The following is a 12,155-nucleotide window of genomic DNA, read 5'->3' on the forward strand; positions in this document are numbered from 1 at the left end:
CTCCCCTCCCGCACCTCTCCTCCCTCCCGTTCCTGGGAACTGGAGAAGCCAAAGCTGCGGGTGGGTAGAGAAGCACTCGGCGCCTCCGGGAGGGGACTGCGCCCGCCCCGTCTGTACCCCGAAGCACTGCCAGGTACTCTCTCCGGCTTCGACGGGATCCGGGAGGCTGGAGCTGGAGGATGTGTGTGTGTATCTGAGGGGTGGTGGGGGCCCCTTCTCCAGCTCGGGGAGGGGAGCGCGGAGATCCTGGGTGGGGCGCAGGCCGGCGTGTGTGCCCCTGGCGGGTTGCGGGGGTGGAAGGAAAGAGCTGGGGATGACGGCTGGCGGAGAGTTTCGGGTGGCCGTGTTGAGGTTGCGGAGGAGGCGCCCCCTCAGATGCAGAAGACTTTGGGCGGTGTGGACGGGGAGTTTGCCACCTGGAGGTTTAGCTCTGAAAGAGGGAGCATCCTCTAGGTCCAGAAGGAGAGCATGGACCCCGGCGGGGTGGATGGGGCAATCCCATACTTCCATTGCCTGCTTTTTCTGCCCACCCCTCTGGGACAGAGCCCGGCTTCGGGGATTGTGAGTCGGCTGGGCACCGTGGGGAGCCGCCCTTGGCAGAGCTAGGGCAGAAGAGTGGGTAAGGAGACCTCCCTCCTCCCAACTTCCGTGCGCTTCCCCCACTTCTTCCTTAACTGCTCTCTTGCTCCGGTGTCCCACAGGGGCGGTAGCCCCCTCCTCAAGTGGGTAGGCATCACAGCGTAAAAGAAAGAGGGTGGAACTGGGCTTGTGGCCCCAAATGATACTTCGAATGTTCGGAAAGTGCCAGATTGACATATTCAACCAAGTCTCCCAGCTCAATATTAAGTTTGGTCTAAATTATTTTAGAAAAGTGCAGTTCTGGAAACCAGCAAACTGTAAGCTGGTCTGGCATAACCTTATTTGGTAGATATGCGTGTTTTTAAAAAATAGACTGGGGGAACCGTAAAGATACAGAGGTCTAGGCAAGACGTGTTGAGGCAAGCCTTTTCCAACATCTTTCTTACCTGCCAGTGAGCTTGACCTAGTTTAAATGAAGCACACAGATCCTCTTCATTTATATTTCAATCAGTGACTGAATTGTAGGTACTGTGTGGTTATCAATGTCTCAGAATAGTTGCGTGAACCTTCGGAGAGACAAGATTCCCTGCTTTTGAGCCTGCCTCATAATCTTTTAAGGAGATAATTGTGGCTAAGTGGAAGTATTGGTTTTGAGGTTAGGTAAATCTGGGATTGAACTGGGACTGCCACTGACTAGTTGTTGGCCTTGGGCAAGTCATGGAACCTACCAGAGATTCAGTTTCTTCATAAGTAACACGAGTTAAAATTCTAATCAGTATTGTAAGGGGGGGGTAATATATCTAAATAACAGTCCACTTTAAATGGAAGCACCTTCCAGTTGAAAGATGAATTATTAATAATCGTAATCTTATGCAGTCAAGGTAGCCCAGTTTTGTGGAATGAGGTTTGAGATAGGAACAGAACTGGATAATATTCCAAAACATATATATACAACAGGACTTTCAGTAGCTTCTAGAAATTGATCATAAGTAGCATGAAATTCAGTTATCAGTAGTTTCTTAAAACTCTTAAAAATAAAGCAGAATATATGCATTAACTGAAATGACCAATAATGTTTCAAAGGTTTTTCTCAGATTTGTGATGTGTGTAATATGGATTGGTAAGAAAAAAATTTAAAAAGTAATGTATATAAATCTTAATTAACATCACATGTCTGGAGAGAATTAAAATTGGGGCATAAAATAGAAGAAAGTAGTTATAATTTTAAGAATAAAATCACAAGTAGTATGACTCATCTTAATTAGATTTAAACTATTAGCAAAACTTATAGAATTTTTATATGTATAATATTCTATAAAATAAATGCAAATGGAATGAATTTCTGCCTTTAAATCATTTGTGATGATAATATGGAAATATATCTCAGAAACATAGTCTTTTTTTTTTTTTTTTTTTCAGGGACCAGGGCTCACGCACTGGGGCACAAACCTGCGTCGCCTGCATCGGCAGGCGGACTCTAAACCACTGCGCCACCAGGGAAGCCCCACTTTTTAAAAAAATAAATTAAATTAATTAATTTATGGCTGCATTGGCTCTTCGTTGCTGTGCGCAGGCTTTCTCTAGTTGCAGCGAGTGGGAGCTACTCTAGGTTGCCGTGCATGGGCTTCTCTTGTTGTGGAGCACGGGCTCCAGGCATGCGGGCTTCAGTAGTTGCGGCACGTGGGCTCACTAGTTGTGGTGCACGGGCTTAGTTGATCCACAGCATGTGGGATCTTCCCGGAACAGTGATCGAACCCGTGTCCCCCACGTTGGCAGGCAGATTCCTAACCACTGTGCCACGGGGGAAGCCCACATCATTGAAGTCTTTATATTCATTTGTTTTGTAGATTTAAAACAATATAGTTATTTGTAACCTATTATATGCCAGATTTTCAGCTAATGTAGTTTGCTTTTTGATGTAACTTGAAGTTAGTAATTTTTTTTTTCTTTTTTTTGCGGGGGCCACACTGCGTGGCTTTAGGGATCTTAGTTCCCTGACCAGGGATCGAACCCGGGCCTCCGCAGGGAAAGTGCCAAGTCTTAACTACTGGACAGCCAGGAAATTCCCAGTAATTTTTAATTATTATTTTTTTAATGTACTTTATACTCAAAAGATAAAAATCAAATAACTTCCTTTAGGGCTTCCCTGGTGGCGCAGTGGTTGGGAGTCCGCCTGCCGATGCAGGGGACATGGGTTCGTGCCCCGGTCTGGGAAGATCCCACATGCCGCAGAGTGGCTGGGCACATGAGCCATGGCCGCCGAGCCTGTGCGTCCGGAACCTGTGCTCCGCAACGGGAGAGGCCACAATAGTGAGAGGCCCGCGTACCGCAAAAAAATAAAATAAAAAATAAAACTGTCCAGCTATGTTGCATGCTTCTTGAGGTACAAATACTATTTTAAATTTTATCCACCACTGCAGCTACATAATCGGCACCGAATAAATATTGGTCAAATTGATAAATGGATGAATATATTTAAGATTATTAATAAGGTATCTAATTATGTTTTTACTACATGTTTTATAAGGTTATTCAACGTTCTAAGTGGCTTTTCTGTACACTGTAAAGTCTTTAGTGTATATGTAAGCATTTAACTGCGTCTTCCTGGATCATTATTTTTCAGTATCTTTTGAATCTTAAAGTTGAGATATTATCTTGCTTTGGTAAAGCCATGAGAAGTTCCCATTTTTTTCCCTATCTTCTCATAACACTTTAATAAATAATTCATTTTGGTATAAGAGTTAGGATACTAGCTGGAAAAAGGTATATTTAAAATGTGGGCAATAATAGAGACTGTTACAGATAATGCTTTTCTCAGTGACCTTTTCCACTTAAACAAAGTATGTGGCCATTCCACAGATCTTTGCAATTGTCAGTTATGGAATTTGCTGGTCAGGAAATCTAAAAATGACTAAACCTTCCTTTAATGTCTGTGTCTTGGATGATCTCAGAAAACTTTAGGAAAGATTGGGAAGGTTTGTATACCATACTAGAATATATAATGAACAAAGTACAGTTAACTTTATTGGTGCTGCCAAATCAGGAGTGAGTTACTGTGGAAATGTTTAAAAAATGCCAGGCAGTGCTTTCCTCAAACCAAATGAGTATTCTTCCAGAGCTTGTTTCTATTTTAGAGCTTATTTCTTTTTGGACTATGATTTGCTCTCTAATAAAGATAAATAATCATTGTATCCAGAAAAAAAGGCTGATATCATAGACAGATTTTATTACCACCAGTCTTGATAGAAACTGCTTCAATGGCTTCAAATAAGTGGAAGTAGATTTTCATGAAAGAACGTAAGAATTTGTGGAACGATAGTTTTTCTCTATTGAACATCTAACTTGTCTCTGCTCATTTCTGCCTAATACAGAAACTTTGAGAAGCTGGGAAGAAAAAGAAAAAAGAATGAATTTACTTCAGAATTAGCATTTTATGTTTTGTAGGTTACTTATTTGGAGAGTTAAATTGGATTTTGACATTATTGGGACTGTGTTCAAGATGGACTCGGGGAAAAAAAATTAGAGAGATGCCATCTGCTTCAGATTCCTGTTCCCTCACCCCTTCATGTTTTGTGGCTTTGAATTTATCAGATTTTTTTTTTTTTACATAAAAACCCTCAGTAGATTTAGGTTATATAATTTCAGCTATACCGGTGAACCTGTTACTAAAAGAACTTGCATTTTATATTGAATTACGCAGAAGGATCACAGACATTGGTAATTGTTATTTCAGACTATCTGAACATGAGATAGTTTCATACATCTTTGTCGTCATTTGCTTAATAAACCATTCTTGTCATTAGTGCTCACTACAGTCCACTTATTGGTAGAAGTTGCTAAAAAAATGGATTATGGAGATATAGAATAAATCCTTTTTTTCCTCTGGTACTACAACCAGAAGAGAAGTTTCTGTTGTTTTTTTTTATTTACTGATGAATCCACTTAAACTTACTCTTTGAGTAGTGAGTTTTGCCTTACCTTATGCCAATTGCTATAGTTTTCATCTAAGTGATACCATACAGTTCATAGGGCACATACTTGTCACTTTTCATTTTGAATCTTTAATACTCCTGAGCACAGGCTTTTGGATTTACTGAGCTGGAAAAGAATGTGTCTAGTTCAGGTTACAGTAGTCGGGCACTTAGCATGGACCAGAAAGACCCAGGCATCTTTGAAAAACTATAAAGTAAAAGTGGTATGATATCCCAGAAATTACCTGAAGAGAGAGTCTTCTGGATAGAAGAGAGCCATGCTGTGTCTGCAATAGGAATGTTCTGGTGATGTGGGAAAACAGATAAACTGCCCTTGTAGTCTGTTCCTCACCCAGAAGCTCCAAGTAGGCAGTGTAGTTATGGCAGGGGCTGGGGTGTCAGGGATGGGAATTGTTCTTCATTAATTGCTCACCCATCACTATGGAGGCATAGACATATTGGGGAAAGGGGAATTCTCTTGGATTTTGTCTTGGCCAGAGAAGCTGAGTGAACAGGTAGCCATTGCCCTGGCTGTCAAGGAGAACTTGGTGTAACACCTCTGGGTGCTGGGTAAGCCTATCAAAATGCTGCGGTTTGGTGTCTCCATCAAAATGTCACATAAATTTTCTAAGAAACAACAGCATTGGACCACATTGGTTTCTGTAGTTTTCACTTTCTAATTCTTTAACCTAGAAGAAGAGGCATTGAGGACTTTTGGACTTCTGAATGAGAGTATCACACATTACATCCATCTTGATAGATTTATAAATACACTTTAAATTGTCTGTTGGCATCAGTGAATGATGTGAAAATGTTTTAAGTTGTGTGTGTGTGTGTGTGCGTGCATGTGTGTGCGCGCACGCTTGAGTGTCCATGATGATTACCAAATTTCAGTTTTTCAGGCTAGATTGCTAACCATAACTGTGGTGAAGCAGTTTCCCAGCTGGATTTCTTCTCTTTTTCCTAGAGGTCACTCTCTGATGTATGTGCTAGTGAGCAGAGATATGACCAAGCCAATAAAAAGGCAAGGAGATTAAAGTTAATTTCTTTTCAGGAATTCCCTGGCAATCCAGTGGTTAGGACTTGGCACTTTCATGCTTTCACTGTGGGGGCCCGGGTTCGATCTCTGGTTGGGAAATATCCTGCAAACTGCACCGCGTGGCCAAAAAAAAAAAAAAGAAAAAGTTAATTTCTTTTCATTTAAATTTATTTAAATGCTTATTCAAATTTGATTTTATTAGTTTTTTTTTTCAACTTTGCTAGGATTTCTGTAGTTTAAGGTAGCAATAGGTACTCTTTGAGATTGTGGGTGCCCAACTTTTTAAAAAAAATTAAGACTATTTTTTTGAACAGTTTTAGATTTACAAAAAAATTGAGCAGGTGGAGAGTTTTATCTCTCTTCATATCCACTTAATTCCCAACCAGTTCCCCCCCATTTTCTCCCATTTTAAAAAAACATTTATTTATTTATTTTTGGCTGGGTTGGGTCTTCATTGCTGTGTGTGGGCTTTCTGTAGTTGTGGCCAGTGGGGGCTACTCTTCATTGTGGTGTGCAGGCTTCTCCCTGCAGTGGCTTCTCTTCTTGTGGAGCACAGGCCCTAGAGTGCGTGGGCTTTAGTAGCTGTGGCATGTGGGCTCAGTAGTTGTGGCTCGCGGGCTCTAGAGTGCAGGCTCAGTAGTTGTGGCACATGGGTTAGTTGCTCTGCAGCATGTGGGATCTTGTGGACCAGGGCTCAAACCCGTGTCTCCTGCATTGGCAGGCGGATTCTTAACCACTGCGCCACCAGGGAAGTCCCTCCCCCATTATTAACATCTTGCATTAGTGTGCTATGTTAGTTACGATTAATGAACCAATATTGATACATTATTATTATCCATAGTTTTCATTAGGTTCACGCTTTGTGTTGGACGGTTCTGTGGGTTATAACAAATGTATAATAACATGTACCCACCATTACAGTTTCATACAGAATAGTTTTACCACCGGAAAAAAATCCCATTTTACCTATTCATCCCTCCTCTTTTTCCTCCAGAATTCCTGACAAACACTGACCTTTTTACTGTCTCTATAGTTTGCCTTTTCCAAAATTTCATACAATTGGAATCATATAGTATGTAGCTTTTAAAAAATTAATTAATTAATTAATTTTTGGCTGTGTTGGATTTTCGTTGCTGCACATTTCTCTGGTTGCAGAGAGCGGGGGCTACTCTTCGTTGTGGTGTGTGGGCTTCTCATTGCAGTGGCTTCTCTTGTGGCAGAGCATGGGCTCCAGGCACAGGCTTCAGTAGTTGTGGCACGTGGGTTTAGCAGCTGTGGCTTACAGGCTCTAGAGCACAGGCTCAGTAGTTGTGGCACACGGGCTTAGTTAGTTGCTCTGCGGCATGTGGGATCTTCATGGACCAGGCCTCGAACCCATGTCCCCTGCTTTGACAGGCAGATTCTTAACCACTGTGCCACCAGGGAAGTCTGTATGTAGGTTTTTTGTTTGTTTGTTTGTTTTTGGCTGCGTTGGGTCTTCGTTGCGACACGCGGGCTTCTTATTGCACTGGCTTCTCTTGTTGCACCGCTCGGGCTTCAGTGGTTGCGGCACGCGGGCTTAGTTGCTCTGTGGCATGTGGGATCTTTCTGGACTAGGGATCGAACCCGTGTCCCTTGCGTTGGCAGGCGGATTCCTAACCACTGCGCCACCAGGGAAGTCCCTGTAGCTTTGTTTTAGATTGGTTTCTTTTACTTAGTAATATGCATTTAAGGTTCCTCCATGTCTTACTGTGGCTTGATAGCTCCTGTCCTTTTTTTTCTTTTCTTTGAATTTTTGAATTTTATTTATTTTTTTATACAGCAGGTTCTTATTAGTTATTTACTTTATACATATTAGTGTATATATGTCAATCCCAGTCTCCCAATTCATACCACCACCTCCCCCTCCCCCCACCACTTTCCCCCGTTGGTGTCCATACGTTTGTTCTCTACATCTGTGTCTCTATTTCTGTCCTTCAAACCAGTTCATCTGTACCATTTTTCTAGGTTCCACATATACACGTTAATAAACAATATTTGTTTTTCTCTTTCTGACTAACTTCACTCTATGACAGTCTCTAGATTCATCCACGTCTCTACAAATGACCCAATTTCATTCCTTTTTATGGCTGAGTAATATTCCATTGTATATATGTACCACATCTTCTTTATCCATTCGTCTGTCAATGGGCATTTAGGTTGCTTCCATGACCTGGCTATTGTAAATAGTGCTACAGTAAACATTGGAGTGCATGTGTCTCTTTGAATTATGTTTCTCTCTGGGTATATGCCCAGTAGTGGGATTGCTGGGTCATATGGTAATTCTATTTTTAGTTTTTTAAGGAACCTCCATACTGTTCTCCATAGTGCTGTATCAATTTACATTCCCACCAACAGTGCAAGAGGGTTCCCTTTTCTCCACACCCTCTCCAGCATTTGTTGTTTGTAGATTTTCTGATGATGCCCATTCTAACTGGTGTGAGGTGATACCTCATTGTAGTTTTGATTTGCATTTCTCTAATATTGAGCAGCTTTCATGTGCTTCCTCTCCATCAGTATGTCGTCTTTGGAGAAATGTCTATTTAGGTCTTCTGCCCATTTTTGGATTGGGTTGTTTGTTTTTTTAATATTGAGCTGCATGAGCTGTTTATATATTTTGGAGATTAAACCTGTGTCTGTTGATTTGTTTGCAAATATTTTCTCCCATTCTGAGGGTTGTCTTTTCATCTTGTTTGTAGTTTCCTTTGCTTTGCAAAAGTTTTTGAGTTTCATTAGGTCCCATTTGTTTATTTTTGTTTTTACTTCCATTACTCTAGGAGGTGAGTCAAAAAAGATCTTGCTGTGATTTGTGTCAAAGAGTGTTCTTCCTATGTTTTCCTCTAAGAGTTTTATAGTGTCCAGTCTTACATTTAGGTCTCTAATCCATTTTGAGTTTATTTTTGTGTATGGTGTTAGGGCGTTTTCTAATTTCATTCTTTTACATGTAGCTGTCCATTTTTCCCAGCACTGCTTATTGAAGAGACTGTCTTTTCTCCATTGTATATCCTTGCCTCCTTTGTGATAGATTAGTTGACCATAGGTGCATGGGTTTATCTCTGGGCTTTCTATCCTGTTCCATTGATCTGTATTTCTGTTTTTGTGCCAGTACCATATTGTCTTGATTACTGTAGCTTTGTAGTATAGTCTGAAGTCAGGGAGTCTGATTCCTCCAGCTCCATTTTTTTCCCTCAAGACTGCTTTGGCTATTCGGGGTCTTTTGTTTCTCCATACAGATTTTAAGATTTTTTATTCTAGTTCTGCAAAAATGCCACTGGTCGTTTGATAGGGGTTGCATTGAATCTGTAGATTGCTTTGGGTAGTATAGTCATTTTCACAATATTGATTCTTCCAATCCAAAAACATGGTATATTTCTCCATCTGTTTGTGTCATCTTTGATTTCTTTCATCAGTGTCTTATAGTTTTCTGAGTACAGGTCTTTTACCTCCTTAGGTAGGTTTATTCCTAGATATTTTATTCTTTTTGTTGCAATGGTAAATGGGAGTGTTTCCTTAATTTCTCTTTCAGATTTTTCATCATTAGTGTATAGGAATGCAAGAGATTTCTGTGCATTAATTTTGTATCCTGCAACTTTACCAAATTCATTGATTAGCTCTAGTAGTTTTCTGGTGGCATTTTTAGGATTCTCTATGTATAGTATCATGTCATCTGCAAACAGTGACAGTTTTACTTTTTCTTTTCCAATTTGTATTCCTTTTATTTCTTTTTCATCTCTTATTGTCGTGGCTAGGACTTCCAAAACTGTTGAATAATAGTGGCGAGAGTTGACATCCTTGTCTTGGTCCTGGTCTTAGAGGAAATGCTTTCAGTTTTTCACCATTGAGAATGACGTTTGCTGTGGGCTTGTCATATATGGCCTTTATTATTTTGAGGTAGGTTCCCTCTATGCCTACTTTCTGGAGATAGTCTCTTAGGATGCTTTGTATTTCTGTGGTGTCCGTTGTGACTTCTTTTTCATATCTAATTTTATTGATTTGAGTCCTCTCCCTCTTTTTCTTGATGAGTCTGGCTAAAGGTTTAGCAATTTTTTTTTATCTTCTCAAAGAACCAGCTTTTAGTTTTATTTATCTTTGCTATTGTTTTCTTCGTTTCTATTTCATTTATTTTGCTCTGATTTTTATGATTTCTTTCCTTCTACTACTTTTGGGTTTTGTTTCTTCTTCTTTCTCTAGTTCCTTTAGGTGTAAGTTTAGATGGTTTATTTGAGATTTTTCTTGTTTCTTGAGGTAGGCTTGTATTGCTATAAACTTCCCTCTTAGAACTGCTTTTGCTGCATCCCATAGGTTTTGGATCATTGTGTTTTCATTGTAATTTGTCTCTAGGTATTTTCTGATTTGCTCTTTGATTTATTCAGTGATGTCTTGGTTATTTAGTAACATATTGTTTAGTCTCCATGTGTTTGTGTTTTTTACGTTTTTTTCCCTGTAATTGATTTCTAATCTCATAGCGCTGTGGTCAGAAAAGATGCTTAATATGATTTCAATTTTCTTAAATTTACCGAGGCCTGGATTGTGATCCAGGATGTGATCTATCCTGGAGAATGTTCCATGTGCACTTGAGAAGAAAGTGTAATCTGCTGTTTTTGGAGGAATGTCCAATAAATACCAGTTAAATCTGTCTGGTCTATTGTGTCATTGAAAGCTTGTGTTTCCTTATTTTCTGTTTGGATGATTTGTCCATTGGTGTAAGTGAGGTGTTAAGGTCCCCCACTATTATTGTGTTACTGTTGATTTTCTCTTTTATAGCTGTTAGCAGTTGGCTTATATGTTGAGGTGCTCCTGTGTTGGGTGCATATATATTTATAATTGTTATACCTTCTTCTTGGATTGATCACTTGATCATTATGTAGTCTCCCTCCTTATCTCTTGTAACAGTCTTTATTTTAAAGTCTATTTTATCTGATATGAGTATTGCTACTCCAGCTTTCTTTTGATTTCCTTTTGCATGGAATATCTTTTTCCATCCCCTCACTTTCAGTCTGTATGTGTCCCTAGGTCTGAAGTGGGTCTCTTGTAGACAGCATATATATGGGTCTTGTTTTTGTATCCATTCAGCGAGCCTGTGTCTTTTGGTTGGAGCATTTAATCCATTCACGTTTAAGGTAATTATCGATATGTATGTTCCTAGTACCATTTTCTTAATTGTTACGGGTTTGTTATTGTAGGTCTTTTCCTTCTCTTGTGTTTCCCACTTAGAGAAGTTCCTTTAGCATTTGTTGTAGAGCTGGTTTGGTGGTGCTGAATTCTCTTAGCTTTTGCTTGTCTGTAAAGCTTCTGATTTCTCCCTCGAATCTGAATGAGATCCTTGCTGGGTAGAGTAATGTTGGTTGTAGGTTCTTCCCTTTCATCACTTTAAATATATCGTGCCACTCCCTTCTGGCTTGTAGAGTTTCTGCTGAGAAATCAGCTGTTAACCTTATGGGAGTTCCCTTATGTTATTTGTCATTTTTCCTTTTTGCTTTCAATAATTTTTCTTTGTCTTTAATTTTTGTTAGTTTGATCACTATGTGTCTCAGTGTGTTTCTCCTTGTGTTTCTCCTGCTTGGGACTCTCTGTGCTTCCTGGACTTGGGTGGCTATTTCCTTTCCCATGTTAGGGAAGTTTTCAACTATAATCTCTTCAGGTATTTTCTCAGGTCCTTTCTCTCTCTCTTCTCCTTCTGGGACACTTATAATGCGAGTGTTGTTGCGCTTAATGTTGTCCCAGAGGTCTCTTAGGCTGTCTTCATTTCTTTTCATTCTTTTTTCTTTATTCTGTTCCAGCAGCAGTGAATTCCACCATTCTGTCTTCCAGGTCACGTATCCCTTCTTCTGCTTCAGTTATTCTGCTGTTGATTCCTTCTAGTGTATTTTTCTTTTCAGTGATTGCATTGTTCATCTCTCTTTGTTCTTTAATTCTTCTAGATGTTTATTCTTTAATTCTTCTAGGTGTTTGTTAAACGTTTCTTGCATCTTCTCGATCTTTGCCTCCATTCGTTTTCCGAGGTCCTGCATCATCTTCACTATAGTTATTCTGAATTCTTTTTCTGGAAGGTTGCCTATCTGCACTTCATTTAGTTGTTTTTCTTGGGTTTTATCTTGTTCCTTCATCTGATACAAAGTCCTCTGACTTTTCATCTTGTGTATCTTTCTGTGAATGGGGTTTTCCTTCCATAGGCTGCAGAATTGTAGTTCTTCTTGCTTCTGCTGTCTACCCTCTGGTGGATGAGGCTATCTAAGAGGCTTGTGCAAGCTTCCTGTTGGGAGGGACTGGTGGGTAGAACTGGGTGTTGCTCTGGAGGGCAGAGCTCAGTAAAACTTTTATCTGCTTGTCTGCTGATGGGTGAGGCTGGGTTCCCTCCCTGTTGGTTGTTTGGCCTGAGGCGACCCAACACTGGAGCCTACCTGGCTCTTTGGCTAATGGTGGACTCTAGGAGGGCTCACGCCAAGGAGTGCTTCCCAGAACTTCTGCTGCCAGTGTCCTTGTCCCCATGGTGAGCCACAGCCACCACCTGCCTCTGCCTCCAATACTAGCAGGTAGGTCTGGTTCAG

At 40.4% G+C, this 12,155-nt stretch overlaps 1 protein-coding gene across 6 annotated transcripts in view; it reads left to right on the forward strand.

Annotated features, from left to right (window-relative positions):
* The window catches only part of CSNK1G1 (casein kinase 1 gamma 1), a 147,246-nt gene continuing 135,091 nt past the window's right edge, over positions 1–12,155 (forward strand). For 5 of the 6 annotated variants that reach the window (XR_003001828.1, XR_003001829.1, XM_024735178.1 and 2 more), the window contains exon 1: positions 1–133. The gene's annotated coding sequence lies outside the window, so the exon portion shown is untranslated. Of the gene's footprint in view, positions 134–12,085; positions 12,141–12,155 lie in introns of those variants that run through there. The other variant, XM_024735180.1, reaches the window with a different exon arrangement.

Source organism: Neophocaena asiaeorientalis, unplaced genomic scaffold (assembly GCF_003031525.2).
Source record: "Neophocaena asiaeorientalis asiaeorientalis breed wild unplaced genomic scaffold, Neophocaena_asiaeorientalis_V1.1 scaffold264, whole genome shotgun sequence".
NCBI classification, from domain to species: domain Eukaryota; kingdom Metazoa; phylum Chordata; class Mammalia; order Artiodactyla; family Phocoenidae; genus Neophocaena; species Neophocaena asiaeorientalis.